This window comes from Balearica regulorum, chromosome 1, assembly GCF_011004875.1.
Source record: "Balearica regulorum gibbericeps isolate bBalReg1 chromosome 1, bBalReg1.pri, whole genome shotgun sequence".
Taxonomy (NCBI): domain Eukaryota; kingdom Metazoa; phylum Chordata; class Aves; order Gruiformes; family Gruidae; genus Balearica; species Balearica regulorum.
Window position 1 is genome coordinate 216,482,482 of NC_046184.1, and position 26,432 is coordinate 216,508,913.

Here is a 26,432-nt window from a genome sequence, read left to right on the forward strand (position 1 = left end):
TCTGCAGCAGAGCTGGACTAAATCATCTACATACACCGTCCTTGCTCTGGGGAATGGAATAGTCACCCACCCTACCAGATAACTTCATCTCCAGCTCTGCCAAATGAAAAGTTTTCAGATGCTCATCAGCTTTGTACTCCAGGAGACAACACCCTCTCCTCTTCTACACTAGTAATTTTTAGGAGGGAACTGCAGATGTGCTCTCACTTTTCAGTTTCTTCTTCATCCTAATTTCCAACCCCAAGGCTCTCATTTGTTAGAAAAAGTGTTTATGCACCAGCTTGCTAGAACAGGTCTCATAGCTGCAGTGTTTTATTGCTGCTCTGCAAACTGATGAATGAGAACACAAAGCAAGCCATGAACTGCACAAGGTCAAGGGATCCAGCTCCAAAATCTACAGATCTGTCCTCCAAAAGAATAGATCAACCCCATCCCAATGCTCCAGGACAGACCCTGGCCACCAGGACAGTCTTTGAAACCCAACTATATAAATCAATAAAATCACACACTGGTTTGGGTTGGAAGGGACCTCAAAGCCCATCTAGGTCCAACCCCCTGCCATGGGCAGGGACACCCTCCACTAGCCCAGCTTGCCCAAAGCCCCATCCAACCTGACCTTCAACACTGCCAGGGAGCCAGGGGCAGCCACAGCTTCTCGGGGCAACCTGGGCCAGGGCCTCAGCACCCTCACAGGGAAGGATTTCTGCCTCACATCTCATCTCCATCTCCCCTCCTGCAGCTTCAGGCCACTCCCCTTGGCCTGTCACTCCCTGCCCTTGTCACCAGCCCCTCTCCAGCTTTCCTGGAGCCCCTGCAGGGACTGGAAGGGGCTCTAAGGTCTCCCCGCAGCCTTCTCTTCTCCAGGCTGAACCAGCCCAACTCTCTCAGCCTGTCTCCATAGCAGAGGTGCTCCAGCCCTCCCATCATCTCCGTGGCCTCCGCTGGACTCGCTCCAACAGCTCCATGTCCTTACGCTGGGGGCCCCAATCACTTATAAGTTGCAGCTGAAAGGATTTAGGTTCACTTCTCTCCATAAAATTAATTATGTACCCTATGCAAGAAGGTAGTTTACCACTGCTCAAGGGAACAAGGTTTTAAATACCCACCATGGGCTTCTCCAAGCTTCTTGCTTGTTCTCAAGTTACAGCTTTCCATTAGAGCATCTCGCACAGGCTCAGACTGTTAATAACTGTTTACAGTGGGCGTTGGCCTTATCAACAGGATGAATGTGTTCTGGCTGCGTGCCCCGCTCTGCTGAAGCATGATATAAACCCTTAAAACACATTATCAAGAACTGCTGTTGCTTAACTAGACCATGTGATTTCCACCTAACAGGAGAAGGCAAAACCCACCAGTTTGCTGCTGCCTTTCCTAGCTCACTCCATGAGCTAAGCAATCCAAAGCTTATCATGAAACATTCACACCAGGCACCTTTCCTCTTCCTCTTCAGCATAAATCACAGACAGCTCCCTGCAGGAAGCTCTTCTGATAAATGCTGAAAGGACCTGGAAGTTCTTATCTGCTGTGTCATGGAGTCTAGGGGATATTTTGTAAGAGAAGTAGGTCATCCAAAGTAACTGCATAATCAGGTGGTTACTTACATCCTTATGGCTGTAATATCCAAGGGCTTATTATTTCTGCATATGGCACACCATGAATTGCTCAGGTCCAAGTCAATCCACGCGCTCACACTGAAGGCCTAGTAAACAGATGAGCATCTTTCCCATGCTGCTCTGTCTCTGATTTATGACAGCTTTTCCTTGGAAATGTTCTTGGAGAACAAATTCAATCTTATCATAGAATGGTTTGGGTTGGAAGGGACCTTTGAAGATCATCTAGTCCAACCCCCCTGCCATGGGCAGAGACATCTTCAACTAGACCAGGTTGCTCAAAGCCCTGTCATCCAACCTGACCTGGAATGTTTCCAGGGATGGGGCATCTACCACCTCTCTGGGCAACCTGTGCCAGTGTTTCACTGCCCTCATTGTAAAAAATTTCTTCCTTATATCTAGTCAGAATCTTCCCTCTCTTGGTTTAAAAGGACCCCTTGGTCCTATCACAACAGCCCCAACTAAAAGGTCTGTCCGCATCTTTCTTATAAGCCTGCTTTAAGTATTGAAAGGCCACAATAAGGTCTCCCTGCAGCCTTCTCTTCTTCAGGCTGAAGAAGCTCAACTCTCTCAGCCTGTCTTCATTGGAGAGCTGCTCCAGCCCTCTGACTGTTTTTGTGGCCTCCTCTGGACCTGCTGCAACAGGTCCATGTCTTTCTTATCAGTAGTATTCAAGGCAAGTCTATTAGTTTTTGGTATAGCAGATGGTATATGGGATTAATATACCACAGAAGTAGAGATTCACACGGCTTTAGCATTTCATCAATTCATTTGCAAGATATTGGCTGGTCTGAGATGGACACCATCTCCACCTATTTTCTTCTTCTCCTGCCCCAAATGAAGAGGTGAGTGTCTTCTCCATTTAGGCACATGGCTGATAGTTGTTCAGACCCACTGCCTAGTTTGGCTTTACCTCCTCTGATTCTGGTCCAGGAAGAGAAAATGTAAGGCCTGACAGGAGGAAGCAAGGAATTCTTGGGCATTGCACATGCAAAAAAAAATCTAAAAAATAAAATAAAAAGTCTTGTCCCTGAAAATGGATGTGTTTTGAAAGCTTTGAGATTAGGCTGATCACAAGAAGACCAGTTTTCCTTGAGGAAGAAAGCAGCCCTCCAAAGAGGAGGCTACCTCAACTTGAGGGAAGACATTTAGTGGTACTATGAAGTCTGTTAGACTTTGTAGTCCCATGTCTCTAGCAGGTAGAAGCTGCTCTCAGTTAATTCTCTCCATCAGTGCTAAAACATCTGTTTTTTGTGGACCCTGTCATGAGGATCCAGGCAGAAATTATAAAAGAATAAGAGGGACCTGAGCAGGACAAAGGAAAGTAAACCAGAGATTAAAGTTGAGCCCATACATCATCAGGAGAGCGCTTCCCACGATGGAAAGGAAGGAGAAGGAAGAGAGTCAGCCACATAGGGAACAATTGCTGAAAGGAACGGGAAGCAGCATTGTTTGAGAGATTCAACAATGAAGCATATAAACCAATCCCCCATCCCCAAAAAAATAAAAATTAAAAAAAAAAAAAGGAGAAAATCCCATAGTCTTTGGGAAGGCTCAGAGTTACCTTGACATCACATACCCACTCCGAGCCAGAAGGGAAGAGAAGCTGCTTTGTTTGATTTTTCCCTGAACTGCATTACCAGCCCTTTTCCCCAGGAAGGAAACCTTCCACACTCCCCTTCCCCTCAAATTCTCAAAGGCTGAACCTGGCTCCTTATTCCACCTCCCCCAGTGAAACAGGCCACAGGACAGCAGGGCCATGTTTTCACTGCTCTGCTCAATAGCTCCCAAGAGCCCTGACGGCACAAGGAAACAGGAGCAAAATGCATCAGCTCACCGCTGGGTCACAAATTCAAATCCAACCTGGGGTAGCAGGACATCTGCAAGCTTTTCAGAACCTTTCATGGGAAAGCCTGCAGACCCATCACATCCCTTGCCTTTGTCCCTTTTGTTGAGAAGATCTCCCTCTTTCAGCAGGGAAGACCCCAGGGACATCTGCACAAGCAGGAGAAACAGGGCTGTGCACATCCTATTTAGCAATGGTAAAACTCATTGCTCTGGCTCAGTTAACTCCAAGCCTTTCCCAAAATACCTGTGGTCCTTTGAGGTACTTTTTCCTCTCATCAAAAGCTTTGCAGAAATTAAATCCTATTAGCACATAACAATCACGCAATAACTGTAGCATCTGGTTGTTTGGGGGTTTTTTTTACTGACACTGCCTCAGAGACCTTACCATACCTTCTCCTTCAAATATGACAAGTTCAAAACATCTGAAGCCTCAAAGCACCCGTCTGGGCACAGCATTTAGTGTTAATCCCACCAAAGCTACCCTGCCCTTCACTGCTAACAGTGGTAACGACCCACTGTCAGAAATCAGGTCTCTGCCCTGTCCTACCCCAGCATCCAGGAACGCAGCTTCACTACACATAGGACCATTCCTGGTCCTTCAAAGTGTAGGTCAGGGCAACCTTTAACTGATTGTGTAAGAAATCACCTCCTCATGATGGCTGGCAGAGACAAAGCACTTGCGTGCTTGGACTTTAATTGATCTCAAATGCTGCAACAGCCTTAAAGCATTCTTCTCCACCTGCTTTTTAGTGCTAGAAACTCACGTCTTTGCACCTCTTCCCAAAGGAAACTGGACACATCTGCTTATCATTCACAAGCTCTGTTATCTTTAAGCTTTTTCCTACAAATAGCTGTGTGTTTCAATGCTACAGCAGCAATATCAGGTCAGACACCACTCCTTCCTTAATGATATCTTCTCACAAGTTCCTATAGACACTCTGGAAATGAGCTTTCCACCAAGCAGAGGAGAGGGACCAGCTGAGTGGACTTATCTAGGCTGTCCTGGCAGCATCAAGGAGAGGGATGGATCTGAAGCACAGTGCTGGGGAGACCCTTGGGATGCCACCCAACTTGATTCCCACCTCTGCATAGGGGATTAATTGTCAATCATGCACGAGGCTTGTCCAAGTGGGTCAAAACATGGAGTGTCGAGGCACCACAGCCATGCCCCAGAACATCACTACCAACGGAAAGATGTCCTGCGACTAAACCTAGGCCACCTTATCTCCAGATGAAGATAAAATCCTTCCTCTTTTTTTCCCTAGTTCTCCAAGATCTCAGCCCAAAACTGGAAGTGCAAAAGCCTGCTAGAAAACAATTATATTCCCTTTTGGTTGTCTTGTTCCTTCAGCCAGCCATCAGACACATTACCACCTTCTCCCAGGTCCTAGATAATCACCCATTTCACCCCGTATCTTGCCAGAGCAAATACAGCATGGCATCCAGCCAAGGCCGAGGACCAAGAGGACTGCTTGCATGTGCTCTTTGCTTGGTTTCACTCTTGTTTTATCTTAAACCAGGGACATCCATCCAGCTGCCTCTGGTGTTTCACACACCTCAGGGCATGGGGAGCCAGGCAAGAGGAGGAAGGTGCTCTGGCACCCCTGGGTTTGATCCTCTGCAGATCAAGGCAGCAACAAAACCAACCACCTTTAAAAAGGGATCTTGTCGGCTCACATGTGGCTTGATATTATGTTGGTCTTTCAAGTCATGGCGTTCACAGCAGTCAGATCTCCCTTCTCCACCCCCAGTTACCAGCAGGCAGTTTTATTTATAAACTATTCCTGCATCCCAAACACGGGAGTGACAGACCTGCCAGAGAAGCTGTTCTCCAAAATCCACCTCCAGGTTAGAGTTTTGTGACAAGGGTGACTTCTAGAAGAAGAATTTAAGAATCCTGCTATAGCAGCCAGCTTCCCATACGCACACACACTCCTCAGGTCTCAGGTTAGAGAGGCTCACCACCAAAGTTTAAAAAGCAAAGTCAAATTTCTGAAATTCACTTTTTTTGACCTGCAGCTTTTCATTGGCATCTCCCACAGAGCCAGAGACCAGTTTCTAGGGAACGCTTTCAACCAAAGTGTTAAGGGAAGAAGCATGCAATTCAACTCTGAAATCTGCTTTCCAAGGGCATTTTCTCTTCTGAAAGCTCAAAGGATAAAAAAGAAAACCAACCAACCTTATTAAGCATAATAGGAAGTCTTGCAATAACTTTGGGAGGTGAAAGTTTTTTAAAAGGCAGATATTTTCTCTCCATTATCTGAAACATATTTCCAGGCTTCATTAAGCACATTACAAATTTACTTTTTTCAATGGAAGTGCAGATGCCATTTGATCTAAAGATTAGGATCACATTTCCTTCCTCTAAAGCAAAAGGCAAACATTAGCAAGGACTACTGGGGTTAAAATTTGATTGTTGCTTAGGAGAGGTCCAAACTTGCCAAGGCAAGAGACAAGTTTAATAAGTTAGTTGCAACATATTAAAGGGCATTTAGCTACATGTGCCAGCAATGTTTAAATCTTGCCTTTATTCCACCCTCTCCAACACATTCAACCTGGCCAATAAGTCATCCACCAACTGCAGGGAGCTGAGTAGAGCTCAGCACCACAAATACAGGTAGGGATACACAGGAGCATCCGTGTGCAGTGCCGTGAGAAAATTATATTGCAATATTGCTACTCAAACAGATGTCCTCCACAAGACTCCCCAGCCCACGGCTTCAACAAGCTCTTCAGATATTTGCTCCCCCCTCAAGGGAGAGCAGGGACCACTAAGCAAAGGGGTGCAAAGCAGAGATACACCCAGCTTGGGGAGCAGATCCAGCCAAGGCTGAATTTAATCCCTTCCCCAGCTGAGTAAGACCAGTTGATAAATAAAACAAAGGCTTTGGCAACAGGTGCAAGGCAAACAAGTTTGGAAGCTGTAGTTTTTCTGGTATCTTAAGTTACACCAAAGGCTGCAGACCAGGGCAAGCGTTCAGTTCAACACCTTCACAAATATTTTTGCTAACCAACAGGATGGCTGCCACTCGCTGCCTTCTTCCCTCCCAAGGGTAGTTCCTTCCCTAGGGTAGTTCCACAGTTTTGCTTTCCATTTTAAAGGACGGGAGGTCATTGCATAGCTATTAATTTAGCTAGCCAAATTCAGTTGGAGACCTCAGCAAGCCACTACAACATAGCTGGCGAGCAGCTCTACCCAACACACTGGGGTAAAAGCACTGGGACCATATCCAGCCTTCCCACAGAGGCTTGTGGAACAGATACAACTGCTCTTCAATAATTTAAGGAGCAGCTTATGGAGCCCAGAAGCTATAGAAACCTGAACCAACCAGGAGACTCACAGCACTCAGAAGAGTCCTGCATCTCACCCCAGAGAGTGAGAAAGGCTAATATAAAAAGCTCTCTTTGAAATGCTCTTTGGTCTATGGCACCAGGCAGCCTTTTCATCTGTGATACAGTCAAGTGGATGGATTGCAACTATCTAACCATGACCCAAAGCATTGTGTACCTTCATCCAGACACAAAGCTGAGACCTCTGAAGACCTCTGGAAGCCCTGGACACGCTGGTGCTCTGCAAAGCCCAGCTCTGACCCTCCTGCAAAACCAACTTTTGTGCATCAAGCACAGAGAAGAAGGGCAGGGAAGGGAAATTACGGGGAGGTAGTACACAGTGGCTGAGCTGATTAGAGCCAGCAGTGACCGACTGAGCACCCAGCACTTCCTTGTCCAAACACAGAGCAGAACGCCCAAACTCAGACAGAAAACAAAAAAGCAAATAAACTACATGAAATCTGTTCCACTTCCATACTCATTCCCCAATATACAACTGGACAAATGTTGTGCACGAATAGTGAGCAAGTGACAGGGGAAAGAGGGGAACTCCTAAGGCTCTTATCCCTTAGATCCTCACCCGTACACTAGCTGTGACATCCCTTCTCCAAGAGAAGCCTTCAGCTATGGGATCTGTCACCAGGTTGCAGTTCAAGAAAAATCTTTATAATGCCCTGCTTAGCACCTTTTCCAGTAGAGGCCTACACAAAATGTGCCAAGTGCAGTTTCCTTCTGGTTTCTCAAGTGTGGAAATAACCAGCGTACGTGCCAGGCATGCCTCTCCTCCGAGCTCAATTCCTGCTTGTCAGCATCCAGGCTGTGGCAGAGTTGTACCTTTCCACTTCCTCTGCAGTAAAATTGAGTTATTCTAGGCTCATAATTGACACAAAGTCAAACTCCATCTGTTTCCACCAAGATAAAGATTCCTCTGAGGTCGCTCTGCTAAGTACCTGTGACTTTGCTGCCCTGCCTCCCACCACAGCTCTCCTGCGCAGGGAGCCGAGAAGTGTGTGATGCCAAAATTAGTGCCCAGATTTCCTCGGCTTTTATTCTGGGCTGGTTGCAAGGCAATATCTTTGTGCTATTTAAGTGCCCAGACAAATACAGCAAGTCCAATGCTGTGCATAGCATCAGTAAGGGAGGGTCTTACAGTCTGGAATAGAGAGGAAAAAGCAATAATCCCAGGAAAAAGCAAGAAAAGAAAAAAGAGAAAGAGATCAGGAGAAGAGAGTTCTTTCTGAAGCCATTTTTTGCTACACTGAAGTTTCATAAGTTACATCAGAGTCAGACAAGTATCACACCCATACATAATTCAGTTCACTGCTTGTTTTAATTACTATTAAAAAAACCCCTACCTTTCCAGAGGTGCTACAGTGCACAGCCGATATCCAGGATGGGAAAGCAGCGTTGATCTTTGCACCCAACAAGAAATGGGATTAAAAAGACTCAAGCATTGTCTGTAGTCTTAAAAGCAAAGAGGCTGTATGAAGGTATTAGTGAGCTGGAGGAACAGAGAAAGCCAAACAGCAAGAAAGCAGGTGTGCAGGCAGGAAATAAAAAGTGTGATTTTCTTCAACGATATAATTATGAGCGATCAAGCTATTGGGTGACAAATTCATTTGTGCTGTATAAATAGAAGCAGTCAAGTTACCCCATTGCCAAAACTAGCACCAGGAGGCCAATGACTTACTGCAGAGTCATTGCACTTAGTGACAGTTCGGATGCAATTTGATTCTGTCACCGTTACAAGCTAGCGGGCAGGAACAGGGCCAGCGAGACCAGCACGCTCACCAGTGCCTTCCTCAGCTCCGCTCGGCCAGGCAGACACTGTGTAGGAAGTTTTGTTCCACACTTAGTTCTTCCAAGCCAGAGTAACCACTAACCATGTTTCCAGCAACCACCCCATGTAGGTAGTCACCCTCCCATGAACTAGCTCTGGACTGCGAGCAGCACAGCACCATACCCCAGGGTACGGTACTGGATGGATAAATGTCTCTGCAAGGTTTGGGTCTCTCTCGTATAGCAAGATATTCCTTCCTCCGTGCAGTCCATGCATGGTGGGCAAACTGTGCGTTTCCCAAAGGGACAACATGGACCGGAGGTCTGTCCTTTGATGGGTAAAATATGGCATAAAGCAGTAGCATCTAGAAAGATGAGGGAAATAATTGCTGTGCATCTGCATCCATGCAGCCAGCAGCTTGCACTGAGAAGGGTTTTATGAGGAATCCAGCCCTTCCTCAGCGTGCATGAGAAATCAAGGGTGCAAGTCTGCCAACAGCAAAACCACCCCCGGGCTTCTGCTTTGAAAAGCATAAGCATTTTCTGAGACAAGCCAAAAGTCTTTGCTGACCAGAGTCCTCTCTCCAGCAGAGCACCAATTCCCTCCTCCAAGGGCCACACGATTGGGGGAAAATGAGAGGGAACAAGGTCTGAACACAACCCCTGCCCAGGCAGCCTGGATGTATCATATTGAATCTGGATGCCACGTGGACCTTCAATGCCACCAGGTGATGGGCATCTCATGCCACATCAGAAGCTGTTCCAGACCCACAGCCCACACACCTGAGCCATGCCATGTATCAACCCTGTTACAGCCTCCAGGCTGGTCCCAATTTGACCCCGAAGTCCCTGCTGATGGCCAGAAGCATAACCCTTGGATCTAGCAAATCTCTGCAGAGAACAGTTTGCCTTCCTCTCCCCTCCACATGTGAAGGCCATTGAGCTTCACAGACATATTTCACAAAGGAGACTGGAAGTTAACTTTTCAGTTACTCACCAGCATTGTATGTTCCTATGAACACATACTTAAGTAAAGGTACCAAAAGCCCTTGCTGAGCAGGGCCTAGGAGAAGCATCAAAGCATCCTGTGGTACAGTACAAGGGATGATGAATCTCAATTAAGGTCAGGATCTTCATATACCAGCAATGCAAGTTCCTATATTGCCAGAAAACCACAAGTCTGAGTGATGTACAAAGCTCCCCATATCTCATGGCAGACGAATCCCACTACTGTCCCTAAATGGCCAGCAAATAAACTCACATCACAAGGAAGCCCTTTTGAAGATGACATCGTGGAGAAGATTTAGTTTCTTCTCTCCTTTTGCTCTGGATGGACTGAATACTTTAGAGACTCTATTAATATTCCTTCAGCAACCCCCCCACCTCCATCCCACCCCACCCATCAGCTTCACACTATTTCATGACAATGTGTATTGTGCTGCTTCCACTACACCGTGTGGACTCACCAGGTTAGCAGCCCCGGCCAGGGTAGGGGTACAGAGCAGCCTCAAACTCTCTCCTGATTAAATCAGTTTTCACTTTATTCTGTGCTTTATCCTATAATAGCTCATGACCTGTCCTAAAAAGACCCATGTTTAGTCTGAAAACCACCCTTTTGCCAACAGTTTTGGAGAAACTGAGTCATGCCATTCAAAGCAACCCCCATGCTGTTCCCACCTCCAGTGGACAGGTTATTTTGTGTGAATAAGCACCATGAAAATGATGCTTTACAGTTTAACATCAACCTTAAGATCAGCCTGAGAACACCAGTGGAAAGCTGAGCCTCCAGAACTGAGCACACCTCCCATCCTCATCAGCTCCAGCAACATCCCCCACTTATTACCACCCCCACATGGGAAAGTGCCATTTCCATATCAAACACAAGGAGCCAACACATTCCCTACTGCCCTCCTCCCAAATTATTCACACAGCAACCCACGGAGTCTCTCTAAACCAGGCTGGTGGAGGTGCAGCAGAGACAGGTTCAGCTGCCAGACACTTCTGCACCGTGTGCCAACACCTCTCGGGAAAAAGCAGCTAAAGATATCTCACCGTCCTGTAATCAGACCCATAAGACTGGGATTTTACTCCCACCCCAGCTGATTCATGGTTACTGGGATAGACACCTCTTCTATACCCGGGAGCTGCCCAGGTTTGAAGACCTCCATCACATTCTCAGTACAACCCCAGGGTACCAAAAAGTACCCAGCCATTGGAATGAAAAGCAGCAATGCTCGGGTAATGGTTTCTAGCTGCAAAACACACCACGGTGAGCATCCCACAAGGTGATGAAACACTCCCTGCGTCACTGCCGCAGCAGCAGGAAGGTTTTCCCGTTACAACCTTTACACCCCCCTCAGACTCCAAAGATACTCTGTGAACTCAGCCCATTGGCACGCTCGGGATAAAGTGAGCAGAGTCCTTTGCCAAGTACCAGCCCTCGTAGGTGTCCCAGCTATTTTTGGCAGGTTGTGTTCAAAGCTGAAAGTATTTATGGTATCTAGTTACCATCCATCACCGGGAGAACAAAATAAAAATTAAACCACTAATTAAGTGTTCATCATTTGGCTATTGCACCAGAGAAAATCAGTTAGAAAAGGGAAGGAGGAAGACTATTGCAGATTCCTTTTTCCTATCCCATCCCACATGCTCCATTTTTAGTGGCCATGGTCCTGTAGTGGGGGACCTGCTCATGTGAAACAGTGACATTATGCTGAGGTTATCCTTGTAATGGAGCAAAAACTACATAGTAAAGTGTTCGAGCCAGGCAAAGGCTCCCACACAGAATTTTCCAGACCCCCCCTCTCACATCAGCCTGTACCACCCCCCAAAAAATCCCACCTCTCAGGCATGTCCCACCACCTTCATGCAGGTGTAGCACACCCTACCCGTTCCAGCCCATCACCAAAGAGAAACCTCCATCAAGTCACCTCCCTCCCTGCAGAGGCCACCCAGCTCCTTCTGCAGGGTAGCTCAACCATCACCTTCAAGTTCTTCATGGCAGCTCTTGGAAAATGTTTTTGCCCACTGCAACAGGACCGCATACCTACAGAGCGCGCACACAAAGCATTTGGGGACAGGAATTGCAGGACAAGGCTTCTAATCCCAACTTCATCACAAGCTCAGTGGTACAGACACTCAGGTAGATTTGGTTTAAGCATCTCACCCCCTGACAGAAAGAAAATGGGATGCTGCGTGGTTGAGGGTCTGCACCCAAAGAGGCACCCACGGCGCATTGGAAGCCCTGCTGACAGTGAGCTGCAGTCAACCTGCTAAAAGTACTCTGATTGGAGTTGTACTCCCACTCGTTAAAGCAGGCACCTAAAAAATTGAGTTTGCTAGCTCAAACTAAGAGTGTCACAGTGGGAAAAGGTTGAGCAGCCCACCTAAGGAGAGGTCCTTTCCAGGAACAAGCCTCTCTTTCCTTCACATATGACTGCTCAACAGCTCGTTTGCATGAGTTCACTGGGTGAACGTAGGAGAATGGTGCACGAATACTCCTGTGGTAACACCTATCCTGCGGATGGTTTATACAGGCTGCTAACACCGATCTTCAACTGAGGACACACATCTTGACCTCCCAAAAGGCAAGCCTCAGAGAAAGAGGTAGCTCACACCAGGTCTTCCTAGTGCCTCTCCCATCCCAGGTATGCCCAAACCTGGTTGCAAGTGTGCTGGAAAGCAGACACCTGACTCCTCACATGAAATCTTTCATTTCTGACACCATCAGACATGTCTGCAGAGCAGTCGTGTCAGAAGCACAATTAGCCAAAGACCAGCACCCAAGGAAATTGGATTCACAGGAACATACCTCAAGGAGAGAAAAACCTACATATCTGCCTGCCTTTCTACAGCATCCAAGTCTTCACATCCTCATCCTGCCCCACTGAGGCAGTGCCAGGTCCTTTATTTTGCAGTCACAGAACTAGGAAAGATATTTATCTCCTTGACCAAAACCACAGAGGATGCCTGCATAGAGCAGACAGATGAGCCCAAATCATCACCCAATACCTCAGACATCCTTCCTTCAGACTCATCATCAAAACGTCAATCCAAGACTTTACAGCTACCTCACAGTATCTGAGGAAAAATAATCAACAGCTCAAGTGTTTCTTAATTTAAGAGGCAGGATAAAAAGCTCTGTCCTTTCACATTCCCAAGGTGAAAAAGGAATTAGCACAAGCAAGAACTAAGCCCTCTTCTCTTCAGATGATAATTTTCAGATGCCTTCATCTTGCTGGAGAGGAAGGACCCAGAGTTCACCAGTTCCTGCAAGCAAGCATCTCTTGCACGGCCAGGGAGGAGAAAGATTTCTGCTTTGGACTTCAGGCTGCCCACAACATCGCAGAGGTGAACAACTGTGGGACAGGCTCCCAGGCAGAAGCAAGACCTAAGACCCATCAGACAATATCCCTGAAGCTGCAGCAGATGCACCCAGCTGTGGACAGACCAACCAACATTTCTGCTTTCGCCTTCACTGCCAACTGTTGATACACCATGCACCCACTCAAGCTCTCTTGGTTAGGCACAGAAGAGGCCTGCCAGCCCCCAAGGACCCAGGGACAACCTGTCACTCCCTGCTGCCATTTGTTCTGCAGGGCCCATGCAAGCTGAGGTGACCACATCACAGTCAGAGAGAGGGACACAGGCTGACATGAGACACCAGCCACCCATATGCAGGGGTGAAGTTCTGCTTCCTATGATCCCATAAGGCTCAAAGCAAACACTTGCCCTAAAACCCAGCATGACTTGAGCTGCACAGGAGAAAGGTCTAGCTTTCAGGAGGGGAATAAAGGAAGGCCAAGATATTTTTGTGGGCTGGTGCATTCAGGCAAGTTCTGCTCATCCTTCCAGTCAAACTCTCGCTCTGCAAAGTAGCTACCAGGAGGAGAGAAGAAAAAAAGAATCAAACAAATAAAAAACCTCAAAAATTATGCTTTCATAAACATAGGCACTTTCTGACTAAGCTGAAGTGTGACAGGTCACAACAGGTCTTCACTAAGCCTATGCCACCACGACACCAAGATCTTTCAGCATTTTACAGGTTTTCTGTGAAAGCAAGAGAAGCGGCAAACCCTACTTGGTCCATCATTACAACATGAAAAAAAAAAAGTTAGAAGATCAAACTCTGTAGCTAGTTTCAACTCTAGAACAAGAAAATTACTTGAACACAGCCCTCATGTTTCATGGCAAGGAGAGGATTTATTACTACTGGGACACAAGACTTTTCCCACAGCAGGTAGCTGCTGCCTTCCCAAATCTCCCACCTGGCAACGAGCCCTGGGGGGAATCCAGACACCTCAGCAGTCCCTATATATCCACTCAGTCACAAAACAATTTATTTCAAAGCTCAGCCACTTGCAGCTATATATATATATATATATTTTTTTTAATACCAGCTATGCTGCCTCAGCCCAATGCTTTTTCTCAACAGCTCTGCCATTTAGCAAGCATTAAACCTGATGGTGCATGAGACATAACAGGGTTTTACTCACACCCCTGTCCAAGAGCTGGCTCAGTAGAGCTCACAGCCACAAGTGTTTCAGGTAATATTTATCTCATACCTTTGCTTCCAAAAAAAGTCTTTCATAAATAAACATATGGGATCCATCACCAAAAATGGCCAGTTTGGGAGCAGAACATCTCATCAGCTTCAGGCAATGCTGAAGCACAGCAAGAAGTTTTAGGGGAGCCAGGTAAAAAGGAGCCAGCAGAAGACAACAGTGGCCGAGCTGAGACATGTACAAGGAGAATGTGAAGTCCAGCTTCTTGACCAAACACCAGGACACTCCCGTGAAACAGCAACACTCAGATAAGAGCTTTCCTCTCCACCAGATGCTCCTCCTGGGACTCCAGAAGCCTTTGTAAATAATTATCTTATGGAGCCTAATAAAGGGTTGGCGGCGAGGGGCAGGGGGGAGCAACCCAGCAACACATGAGCAAATAAATTGGGCTGAGGTCCAGATTTGATTCCAGAGCCTGGAAGGTTAGAGGTGAGATGGTACACATATAACATGATTTAAGCAGTGCTTGCTGCCTCCTCCTACCACCACTTGCTTATTTTCTCTTCCTCTTAGACCTAATCCCAGGCTCCACCACAGTTGTATTTCACTTCCAACTTGAAGCAGAAAACTTCTTCTAAAAAGTATGAAATGGGTCAGGGATCCAGTTAGCAGGTCTCAAGGTAAAAAGAGGATTTGAAATCACTGCAACAACCTTCCCTTGATCCAAAAGTCTGTTTTGTGTTTTCTGACTGCAATATTCAAACAAGAGACACTTCACAGGTGTTTGAGCCATAATAAGTACTAATAGATGCTCCTTCTCCCCAGCTTTACAACATTTTCAGTCAATTCAGATATAATGGTTAGCGTATCAATTCTGGTAGAAATCAGATGGCTTTGCTACATGAGGTACTGGAATTGGATAGCCCCAGGAACTCACATTTCCACTTATTTTATCTACAGCTTTTTTGGCTTAGGTTGCTATCAGAAAGCCAAGTTAGAAACACTGGATGCTGTGTTAAATCCCATTAGCTGATTACACGTCTGAGCAGCAGCGTTTGCTGAAAAAAAAAAATGAACTCAACTGCCCAATTTGGGAACCAGACGGTCACACTGACCTTGTGCGGAGCAGCATGTAACAGCAGCAAACGTTTGCTTCCACTTTTGCCAAAAGCCATCTCTTTCAGCAGCTCGGACTATCTGTAGCACAACCAGAGCTCATGTTCCTCGGACTAACCCTGGCTCAACCAGCCTAAACCCCAGAGCAAGGCTTTGCAGAGGGCAGGCATGTTTCTGCCATCATACTATAGCAAGCATCACTCTTGCCAAGTCCCAGCTCCTCCCGTCCTCCATCTCCTGCCATGCCACCGGTTGGTTCAAACCGGCCTTCTTGATGCTCTTCTAGAGAACCCCTCCCAGCACATCAGTACAACAGAAAAGGAAATAAAAGTTATTCTAAAACTAGGATAAAAATAAAGCCTTCAAGAGCAGGGTCTGGGACAGCCTAACACACACAACCACCAGGACTGATTTGTCCTGTGTTCACAACCAAGGGGACACTCATGCAAGAGGACAGCAACCTAGAAAGACCTTCCTGCCATGACCAACAGCAGGCAAACCTCAGGTTTGCCTCTCCCACGTCTTTCTGCACATTTGTGGCATTGCTGGCAGCAGTCATGGCAAAACAACAAGGAAACAAACAAGGAAAGTGCCTTCCCACCCCGGCTCCGCTTCCCAGCAGGAGCAGCCAAAGAAACAGGCTCCCTTTTCAGGTCCTTGACTTGTTCTTGGCTGTCTGGTTTCAACCTCCAGGCTCCATCCCTCCTGGAGAAGGAGCTTTTGCAGAGGCTGGAGATGAACATTTTCATTTCCTCATGCCAAAAGGAAAAGGAAACTTCTAAACAGCTGTTCTGATTACACCACTCTCCTGTAAAGCAGGTATCACCACATCTCCCACTTGGAGTTTAGCACAAGAAAATAAACCCTACTCACAGTTTTAGAGAGAAGCTGTGGGCACCTACCCTCTGGAGAAGGCTCCAGGTTGCAGATCCCAAGAGGATGGAGATGTCTACATATACACTCATCCAAGTGCATTCAGGCAACACATGGGGGCTCCTGGGAATTACATGACCCCAAATCAAGGTGGGAGCCAGGTGATTCCTGGCCCAGGTCTACAACACTGTACCCTTTAATAGCTTCAACCCATGTTTTTGCCACCCTTGCAGAGCTCAGTGCCCTGAAAGACCATCAAGCCAAGTCAGGAGAACTGTCCTCCCTGCACTAGTGTTCAGTAGTTGCACAAAAGCATCAGGACATCTTTCTCCAGGCAAAGAGCAGACTGGAAAGATGCAAGAAGATAGATCCTTCAATTTAATTCAGTCCACATTGAGACCAGCTACCACCTTCATTAAGCGTCAGCCGGCTCATTACATGCATATACAGCACAGTAACCAGCTGGCTCCATTTAAGAGACATGCTTGACCAGTTTACAAGCCTCATTCCCCAAATTGTCCACTTTATGTACATAAAGAAAAAAGCACATTCAAGAGAGACTTACAGAGCAGCAGCACTTCCAGCGCGATTCCTCATTGAACATTTCTGTACTGCTAAAGGACCCGAAACACCCTCATCTCTCCAGCCTTGCTGATCGTTAAAGTTTTAATAGTGCTGATAAGCTCTCAGCTGGAACAGCTCTTGCGCACAGTAAGTTTTATCTGCCACAGGGCACAGTTGTTACAAAGCCTTCCTTATCACTATTGCAAACATCAGCAGAGATAGAGAGAAGCACGTAATGCCCGGGAAAGGAAGGTGCAGAAGTACAAGTGGACACGTCGTCTTTTGACTCCGTTTGCCCAAGCTCGTGACCTCAGGGGCTCCCTGCTCCTCACCCCACGTACCCTCAAAAACTCCACAGTCCCCAGCGAGGACAGCCCTACATCCAGCCCACAAATTGCTCAAGGAGAGAAGTGGAGCAGACTCCAGACCTACCTTGAGCCAGTAGTCCAGATCTGTCCCTCCAGGGAACATGCAGCTGAGCTACAAAGTTCAGAGAAATAGGGAAAAAGCCAGTATTTTCCCCGAGTTGGGGGGAAGAAGCCAAGAAAGCGTAAGTGATGGTCTCATGGGTCCAATACAGCACTCGGTACAACCAGACTATTACCCCAGAAGTTTGGATTTAAAGACTCTCATGATAGAAGGGTTTTAACATTATAAGACAAAACTTTTAGAAATATAGCGGACTTGTTCTGGTTTAAGCTTATTCTGCTCTTAGAAGTGGATGTATAACTGATCGCTGCAGGACACCTCTAAGAAAGTCTGGACATCAGGTTACAGCTTCACAAAAAACCTCAAAGGCTTCATTCTGGCTAACTAATCACATTCCCCACGGTAATACAGCAGCGTTTAGCACATCGAGATAAAAACCACGAGGGGTTTTCAGCCCAGCAGAAACCTTTGCTTTCAGGTCATGGGCTCAAATCCAGCCTTGCTATTAACCAGATGACCTCTCCCCCCACACCTCTCACCCCTTATCAGCATTTATCACCCTGCTCCAGGTGACACTGGGGCAGGTCACCAGCATCATTAAGGCTTCCTAATATGTCAGCATTCAGCCAAGCATGGTTTAAGATCAGCATGCACCAGAGCTTTCCCAGCATGGCAGATGGACTGTAGCAGGCAAGCTGTTTGCACCACCACCATGGAGGTGACCCCTGACAAACAGCGTTTCCAAGCGGCAGCAGCTTGTGGTGGAGCTGGAGTTGCATTACAGACCCAGCGCAGAATCACAACAGAGAAGGCTTTGAAGGCTGGAAACTCAAAACAGAATGAATCAACCTTGCATTCAAGATCAACAGATTGCACTCCATGTCTTTCTTTTGGGGAAGAAGAAAATGCATGCTCAGATTTGATCTAGGTAGGCATAATGCCCCAAGAGCTCTGACAGCTCCTAGCTAGAGGCCATGTATTTTTATCTTCCCTAGAGAGACAAAAATAACACAGCAAAAGGCTCCCACTTCCCCCAGTTGCTGGTGGGGTGCTCTGCCCTTTGGTGGCATCCCCTGCCCACTTGTTAGTCCACGTGGGATCAGTCACTGGTACCCACTGAGCCATGGCAGGTGGTCGCGTGAACTCCCACCGTGTTTTTCACGCTCTAAAAAAGAGGCTATTTAACAGCTTCTTGGTTGTGGTCTTCACTGCCCAGAGAAAGATATTGCTCCGTTCCACCCCCCAAGCAAGTACCAAGCATGTCCCCAAGTGCCACAGGTGCCAGCAAGCATGATGGCTTCGCAGGACTCTGCGGTACAGCAAGAACAGGATTGCACCCAGGTTTCCCATGCTGGTTACCCCCATCCTGGTGGCACTGCCCACCTTCTCCCCAACCCCCTCACCCTTCAACAGGGCGAGCAATTTTCCAGGCTACATCGAGTGAATGGAGTGGTGTTACCAGATACGTCCATTCGCTTCAGACAATGCTCACAACTCAGTTAAAGACTTTTGCCTTAAATAAAGAAAAATGTTGGTAGATGCTAAATCCTAGTCACCATACGCAAGGTGTTCTAGGTGGACTTTTTTTCCTTAAAGGCTCCCAAGTTATACGTGTTGGCCCCATTGACAACATCTGGGAAGTTGAACAGGTTCCTGCTTCCACCACAGCTCCTGCGACAGCAGGAGAGGTGCCCACCCCCCTCAGAGGGGTTTGTTGGGGATGATTTGCACCAAAGGCACAAAGACCCTCTTGCATCCAGAGACTCCCTTCCAGCTCCAGAGGTCTAGCAAACAGAGCAAGTTCTGACCTCCTCGCCACCCAGGTTACTCCTCATACCCCACGCAAGCTCAGGACCGGAGCTGAAACCACAGCATGTTGCCCGGGTACAGATGCAAGGAAAGACATTTCCTTGGATTCTGGCCTTCAGCCGCACTGCTCCTGCCCATGTTTTCAGGGACAGCGGCTCTGTTGCTATAGTCCCACAAGGAGCTTTATTTTTCTTTGCAAAGCAAAACTGTTTAAGGAGAACCCACACAGTTTGCGTTTCAGGAACATGCGTCTACGCGGCAGCGTGACCTTGCGAGGCTCGACGGCTTGCCTGACAGCGTAAGAGACACCAGAGCACACTTATTCCCATCACATTAACATTTTAACATATACAGCTGTCTTACCCACAAGTACACTGCATTCCTTTAACATATAGCTCTCCAAGAGCAAGAGCCTGGAGAGCCAAACAAAAAAAAAATATCATCCTCATGCAAAGGAGACAGATTAGGAAACACTTGTGATAAGGGAAAGTATCTCCAGCCGAGCTGTCAACCTTGCACTTTAAATTAGGCTTTTAATGAGGACTGCAAGCACTCTGCATTTCAGTGATTAACTCAGAGCTAAATTTGAGTATAGGTGCTTCGTTTTTAACACAGATTCTGCCTCCAGGTTTCAGGCAGGAGCAGAAACCGAGGAGAAGACAAGCACAGCTATGAGAAGTTTGCAGGCTGTCAGACACCAGCAACTTTTGAAGCTAACGACAGAGCCCAAGCAGGGGGGTAACCCACCCCTAAAATAAGAGCCACCCACCACTTCATATTTACAGAGCATCAAATGCAACATAGCAGTGGATTGGGAGCTCATAGGATCCAGCTTGTGAGCGTAGGGAAAAATGAGACAGTAATACATTTATTTTTGGCAGGCATTTTGATATCTGTGCAAAAGCTGGAAAACAGGGCTTACAAGTTCAGTGTACTAAGTGCAGAGCAATCCTTTACAATAAATATAATTTGCATGTGAACAGGAACACAGCTAAAAATAGGCGTTTTGAGAAGCCGTAAGTCTCACCTTACCTCTTGACTTGACAAATTCCAGCATCCCTAGCAAGCCCAAAACCATCTACAGATTACAAGGACTATTCAGCCATTATTACTGTGCAGATCTCAAAGCTCAATCAGCCAGCTCATGGCTGGATGGAGGAATCACAACCTAAAAAGCTTGAGAGAAATGGAGCAAGTCACACAGCTGGATTTCTGCCTGGACACCCAGATCAGGATACGAGTGCTGCCTGTTTGCTGGATTTCAAACTGCAATAGGTTTGACTGACAGTTTAAAGTCTCATTGACAAGATACGTGAATAATTAGTAGGTAGATTGACACCAAAATTCCCACAATACCTGGAAACATAATCACTGCTGTATCAGGCGACTGCCTACAAAACATCACCTACTTGACAGCCTCAAGAAACTTCTTTATGGGGCTTCTTCATACAAGAAAGTAGTTAGGCAAGAAAGACACACTGGTTTTGAACATACACTTCTTACCTTCTCCATAAAGCCTTTTTGTCTCCAAGAAAGGTCAAAGGGTTGGATGACTCCTTCCTACATCAACAGCTGAGACACACAGGAAATATTTTAATCCCAAGGAAAGTATTAATTACCTCTTGGCAAAAAAAAAAACCCAACCCAAAAAAACAAACGCATACACAACAAAATCCACCCAAATATCACAGAGTGACCTCACCACCATGGTAAAACCCTGTAAACAAGCCTAAGCCCTCTCTCCATCTCAGAGACAGGATTTGGGCACCGGCAGCACCTCCAGTTAGCATGACCTGAGAAGCCCCCAGCCCCACCTTGCCCCTTGGCAGCATGAAGGAGAAGCGCTGAGCACAGCAAGGGGATCTGAATATATCCCAGTTTTACCACCATCCTCCAAGATTTTGCTCAGAAAAGAGCTCTGCAGTCAGCTCATGGGTTTCAGATGGGGTCACACACAAGGGACACCTCGGAAGGGCCAAGCCTGCCCCTTAACATCAGGTTTCTGCCCTCATGGCAAGGTCCTAAGAAATTCAGCAGGACAGCAAGCCTAGACACGAGCCTCAAATCCTCGCCAACCTCTCAACTGACCTGCTCCAGGATTAGACCTACTTCCTAACAATCTCATGGAGCACTCGGTGCATCACCTCGCCACCCCAAGACCTTTGGGTACCAAGTCCCAACCGCTAGCCATGGGGCTGTAGCCATCTCCAAGCCTGACAATGTAACACATTTTATTTGTTTTGCTGCAATTTTGCAGTAGGCAACCAGACCGTTGACTTTGTTTTAGACTCAGGCAATTCAATTTATGATTAGGTGACTGTCAACTCAAGAGATTCATCAAAACGAGGTAAGTGGCCCAAGATATAATCTATTAGAGTGGCTCAGAAGAACACTTGGACGTTGAAGGGTACAGCCAGTCCATTACATCTTTTTAAATGCTACATCTAAAATACTTAAAGGAAACTCTGGTCTTCACCTTGTGCTATTTAAGTCAAATGCTAGATGCTTTCCCCACGCAACCTGTGCAAATGTGAGCCTGAAACTTGGCACAGCTAAAAACAGCAGATGACCAGAATATTTCTGCACTGCGTGTCTAACCTCAGGCTGGGGGAGGGAGAAGTTTCATTTCAGCTCACCAAGGGGGGGAAGGGAAGCAAAACACAGGGACCAGACATTTATAAAGAGATTGTGCAAGTCACAGCAGAGTTTTAAGAGAGTTTTAAGAGAAATGGCAGAATTAAAAAAAAAAAATTAAAATTAAAAATTAAAGGCAAGCTTGCTTTAAGGGGAAAAGTGTAAGATAAAAGCTGCTTTAGCACAGCGTCACATGGTAAATCTGAAAGTGAAACAGATCCTTTTGAGCATTCCCAGACAAGAAGAGCATAAACTTACAGTCCATCACCTCCGAGTCCTCCGGGATCCAGCAACCTGAACACCAAGCGCCAGGCAAAGCCTCGCAGAAAGCCCGGCTCCCGAGCAGAGGACACAGCGGTTAGAGAGCAGGAGGGTTCAATATCATCATGACTAAGGAATCATGTTAAAACCAGTACGAGCTATTTCCAAGGAAGAGATTAGCTGCCAGAAGGACTCCGCACAGATGCGGGACCCCAGTGACGGAGCTGGTGCCCAGATTTGTGCATCACCCCAGGCAGGAAAAAAAATAAATAATGCCAGCCCACTTCAACAACACCTGGTTCAAAAGCCACCAAAAAAAAAAAATCCGTGCAAAAAAATATTCACAAAAGAAACGCTTTTCATAAAGCTGATCCTGCCCCAAAGACCAGGCAGGCAAAAGAGACAGAGCTCAATCACAACGTGTAATGGATTCAGTATGTGAAAACACGCGATGCATCGAGACAGCCACGAGCACGGAAAAATTTCCAATTGCCACCCAAGAAGGTCCTTGTTTGAATACCCTTCAGGGGAACACTCTGTACCTTGAAACCACTCCTTGGCAGAAACCTTATACAAATATTTAATTACATATAAAAATAAGGCTTTCTTCAGGTTATTGAGCAATGACAGGCTATTTAACCAAATATTCAGGCAGTTGTCCTGCCAGTATCTGTGGGTATTTTTGGAGGAAGTGGGGACAACACAGCGGTTAGCTAAAGAGGAAAAAGCAGCAAAGCCAAGCACCAGTGTGCAGGTTTGTTGGTTTTTTTTTTTTTTTTTTTAAAGTCAAGACATGCATTAAAGTAGCTGTATCTAATCACTGTTTATAGAGGGGCTGGCAGGCAAAAGCAACTGCTATAAACAGTCTTTTAAATCTCTTTTCCCAGCATCATGCTTAGAATATTCCTACAAAGGTCTGTTAAACACCACCAGCGTACTCAGGGTCAGGGAAAGCCAGTGGGGAGCAGGGCTGGAAAGGGAATATTTTGCTTAAAGGAGAAGGGAAGGGGAATGAGGTGCCTGGGTCCCACACACACACTGGATATCACACCCCTGCAAGACCCTCCTGGACCTCTGGGTGGGCAAAGGTTGTCATCTCCATGATGCTTTAGCATGGTTAAGGAAGCAGCTGGCTGGTGTGACACTGCCCTCTCCTGAGCAGAAGGAACCGCTCAGCTTCACACCCAGCTCAGTACAGTGATTTTTGGGGACCAAACACCCTACTGCAAGGGGAGAAGCCAAGAGCCACCACTTACCCCAAAACAGCTGCAGATGGCACCAGAAAAGCCCAAAGCAGCCACAGCCTCCTCACACCGAGAGCGCTTGCTATTTTTCCGCACAAGGGCAAACTACCAGAGTCACCTCTTCCCCACCTTGGTCTCCTTGAAACACAATTATCAGCTGCTGTAGCCTAACGAAGCCTCTTTATGGCCACAGCTAAGTGGCTGCCAGGTGGATCCCCTCCCGTCATCTCAGTATCAGCATGAAGGTGCAAAGCATCTCATTAAAGGGTTTTTGGACAGAAGCACGGCCCCTCTGCATGCATCTTGCCAAGGAAAAGGAATTTCAGACCAGTATCATAGCCTTTAGGGGAAAGCATGTTCCTACACCCCATGTTTGTAGGAAAGCTGCTCTCAGGAGGAGCCCTAAATGCCCATCTGCGTCCAACCCCACTACTCTTAACATTAGCAATAACCACACCTTCACGCACAAGCTGGTAGCTGTACAGCAGCAATGCCACGAGTATTTCAAAAGTGCAACCGTACCCTTTTATCTTCACCCTCAGGAAGACTTACAAAGCAAGTTAAAGGACAATATTCCCTGCAGGTGTGTCTGTTAAAAGGAGACCCAGATCTAACTTCCACCACCTATGAGCATCAAAGTGCCTCTAAGCAAAGAACAGGGTGAATGAGCCATCTGCTACCGGAATCTTGACCTCAACCCATAACACCGTCTGCGACCGTGAGTTACTGTAACCCACGCATTAAAAAAAAAAAAGAAACAACAAAACCTTAAATATACTGATTTTGGCATTGAGCGGTGAGAAACACTACAGCAATTTTAATGCAGTTACTTGAGATCAAATATGCATGGCGGTTTATGAATAAAAACGTAACAAATAGTGCCTGGCCCTTGCAGCTGGTTCAGTATCTCATTATAGTCTTTCTGGTTCATAAAAGCAATTTGTTGCCTTGAAAAAAACTAAACCCTTTATCATTAATTCCAAGCCAGCAGTTTCTGAATCTACAACCCGACACCAAATAAATTGATCGAACCAGAACTCATTTTCTTCGCGCTGCTCATTGTCGACGCACAAGACAAACATCAGTCATGCTTCGCCTTCAAGTACAGAATTCATCGCGAGGAAGAGCGTAACGTGCAGAACATGCTTATTTAATAGAAAAAGTACAGCTTGACAGAGACACCCACTCTAAAATTAACTCTGCCTCAAAGCAGAGCTTATATTTGCCGCTGAAGAAGCACCTTCTAAATCACAGAGAAATATTCTGCAGCTAAATATTGCTGGGATATTGGTGTGAAGATGCTTCAAATCTTGGCGGAGGAAAATATGTGAAAATAGCAGGCTTTAAGGATCCAGGATGCTCAGGTGGATAAAGGCTGTATAATGTATTAATGGACCACTTTCCGTAGCAATCTGATGACTGGTGAACATAGACATGCCAGACAAAACGCAAGGCAGGAAATCCATTTACTTCAGCTTTTCCCCAGCCACACCTGCCAAGTGCAAGCTAGCAATTTCTAAGAAGGAAAGAAGGTAGAAGGCATTTATCCTGCATCGCTGTGTGATCCAGACTCAAAAAAGCTCTTTAAGAATAAGCGTCGGTCTAACTTTTGCTCGCTAATAAGCAACAGCCTAAATTTCCTGGCAGCTGGGAGCAGCCCAAGGAGAATACAGCATCCGAACGGAGTAGTCGGGTTTAACATTCTCCATGCACGGCATAACTTTCTAACGGAGAAAAACCTGTACAGGCTTACTGAGCGAGCACTCATTTTCCTTCATACAGGGACAAAGAGCCAACAAAGAGAACCGTAATTCAATTTTTTTTTTTTTTTTAATTTCACATGCAGCATCATCATGACTATTCCTATCATCTATCTGTAATCTCTTTCCAGCCCCAAAATAACCCTTAAGCCAACGCGATTACGAGTAATAATAGTGGCTGTAGAGACCCACCCCTGAAAACCCGAAGCATGGCGAGTTTGACAAAGCCAGCTTTTTTCTGGCTGAAGAATCCCCATTTCCATCTCGCCAGGGTGAAATTTCGCAGCTTCAACATCAGGAATTGCTACAACAGACCTTTTCCAGAGGAAAGCTCACATTTCAACTGCAACTCCTCAACGCCCAGTTTTCTAGGCAGTGAATATACAGGACTTGGGAGAGAGCTTCAGTAAAACAGCAATGAGAGATTTATTTATTTTTTCCCCTCTCTTTCCTGAATTATTCCTTTTCCAGAGCAATTTCTTTGCCAAGTATCAAGACAAAATAATACCCTCTACATCCACCCTCTTTTCTCAGTCCTGGGAAGAAATCTGGGGTCCTTAACATGGGGCTTTGCTCGGCGAGAGGGGATGTCCCCAAGAGCCATCCAGGACATCCCTATCGCATCCTCAGGAGGTGCTAGGAGAGCTCGGGTGCTGGACGGGCACAGGGTGCTCCTCCAGCCCACCGTGGGCAAACAGCAATAAATCCCTCCTGGGATTTTGCTGCCTCAGGATTTTACGGCGCCGGACAACCCCGGCGTAAAGCCCTGGGGCCGCGGGACACTGCAGATGCCATTATTTTGAGAGCGGTGTATAAAAATGAAGCGTTACCTGTAAAACAAGTACGGCCTAAAGGAGAAAAGGGGGTGACCAGATCCACGCCCTGGCAAGTTGGGGGGGTCCTGGAGACCCGAGGGGGTACCCTGGGATCTCTCCTCAGGTGGGTGCCCACCCATGTCCCCCACCACATGGTAGCACCCCCTCACCTCCCAACTTTGCGTGGGATGCTCCAGGCTAGGTGAACCACCCGGAGGGGTGGGGGGCACACAGCGTTTTAGGGGGCACGAAGGGCAAAGAAACACCTTTCGAGGAAGAAAACACCTTTTGGGGAAAAGAAACACCTTTTTGGACAACGGAGCACCTTTTGGGGGTCAAACCCAGCAGAACTGTCACACACTCAACAACACCCCCCCCCCCGGCTCAACATCATCCCCCCCCACCTCCCGGGGGAACCCTGCACCCCCTCGCCGGGCAGGCGTGGGGAGCGGGGGGGGAAGGGGTGGGGGTGCAAAAGGCCACCCTTTCCTCCCAGTCCAACCAGTCCAACCCTTTACCTGCTGCCGCTGGGAGATCCTCCAGGTCGCCAAGCCCCGAGGGAGGGGGACCCCTGCCCCACCGAGCGATGCTCCCCCCCCCCTGCCCCGCAGCAAAGCCGGCGGGGGAGCCGTCCCCTGGCAGGGGGTGGGATGGGGGCAAAGAAGGGGCCGGGAGGGACAGAGAGAGATGGCACCACCGTGTCCCCGTCCCCGCAACCCGGCACGGCTCGGCTCGGCTCCGCCGCCCGCTCCCGGGAGCGGGGCGGGGGTTGGGGCGGGCGGCTCCGCCCCGGACAGCGGCAGCAGCAGCGGCAGGAGGAGGAAGAAGAGGAAGAGGAGGAGGAGGAGGAGGCAGA

At 47.2% G+C, this 26,432-nt stretch overlaps 1 protein-coding gene across 7 annotated transcripts in view; it reads right to left on the reverse strand.

Moving 5' to 3' along the window:
* GDPD5 (glycerophosphodiester phosphodiesterase domain containing 5) overlaps window positions 1–26,372 on the reverse strand; it is a 171,041-nt gene extending 144,669 nt beyond the window's left edge. For 2 of the 7 annotated variants that reach the window (XM_075742605.1, XM_075742602.1), the window contains exon 1: window positions 26,095–26,372. The gene's annotated coding sequence lies outside the window, so the exon portion shown is untranslated. Of the gene's footprint in view, window positions 1–8,143; window positions 8,197–21,754; window positions 22,258–26,094 lie in introns of those variants that run through there. The other 5 variants (XM_075742608.1, XM_075742607.1, XM_075742604.1 and 2 more) reach the window with 4 other exon arrangements.
* Between the last annotated feature and the right edge of the window lie 60 nt (window positions 26,373–26,432).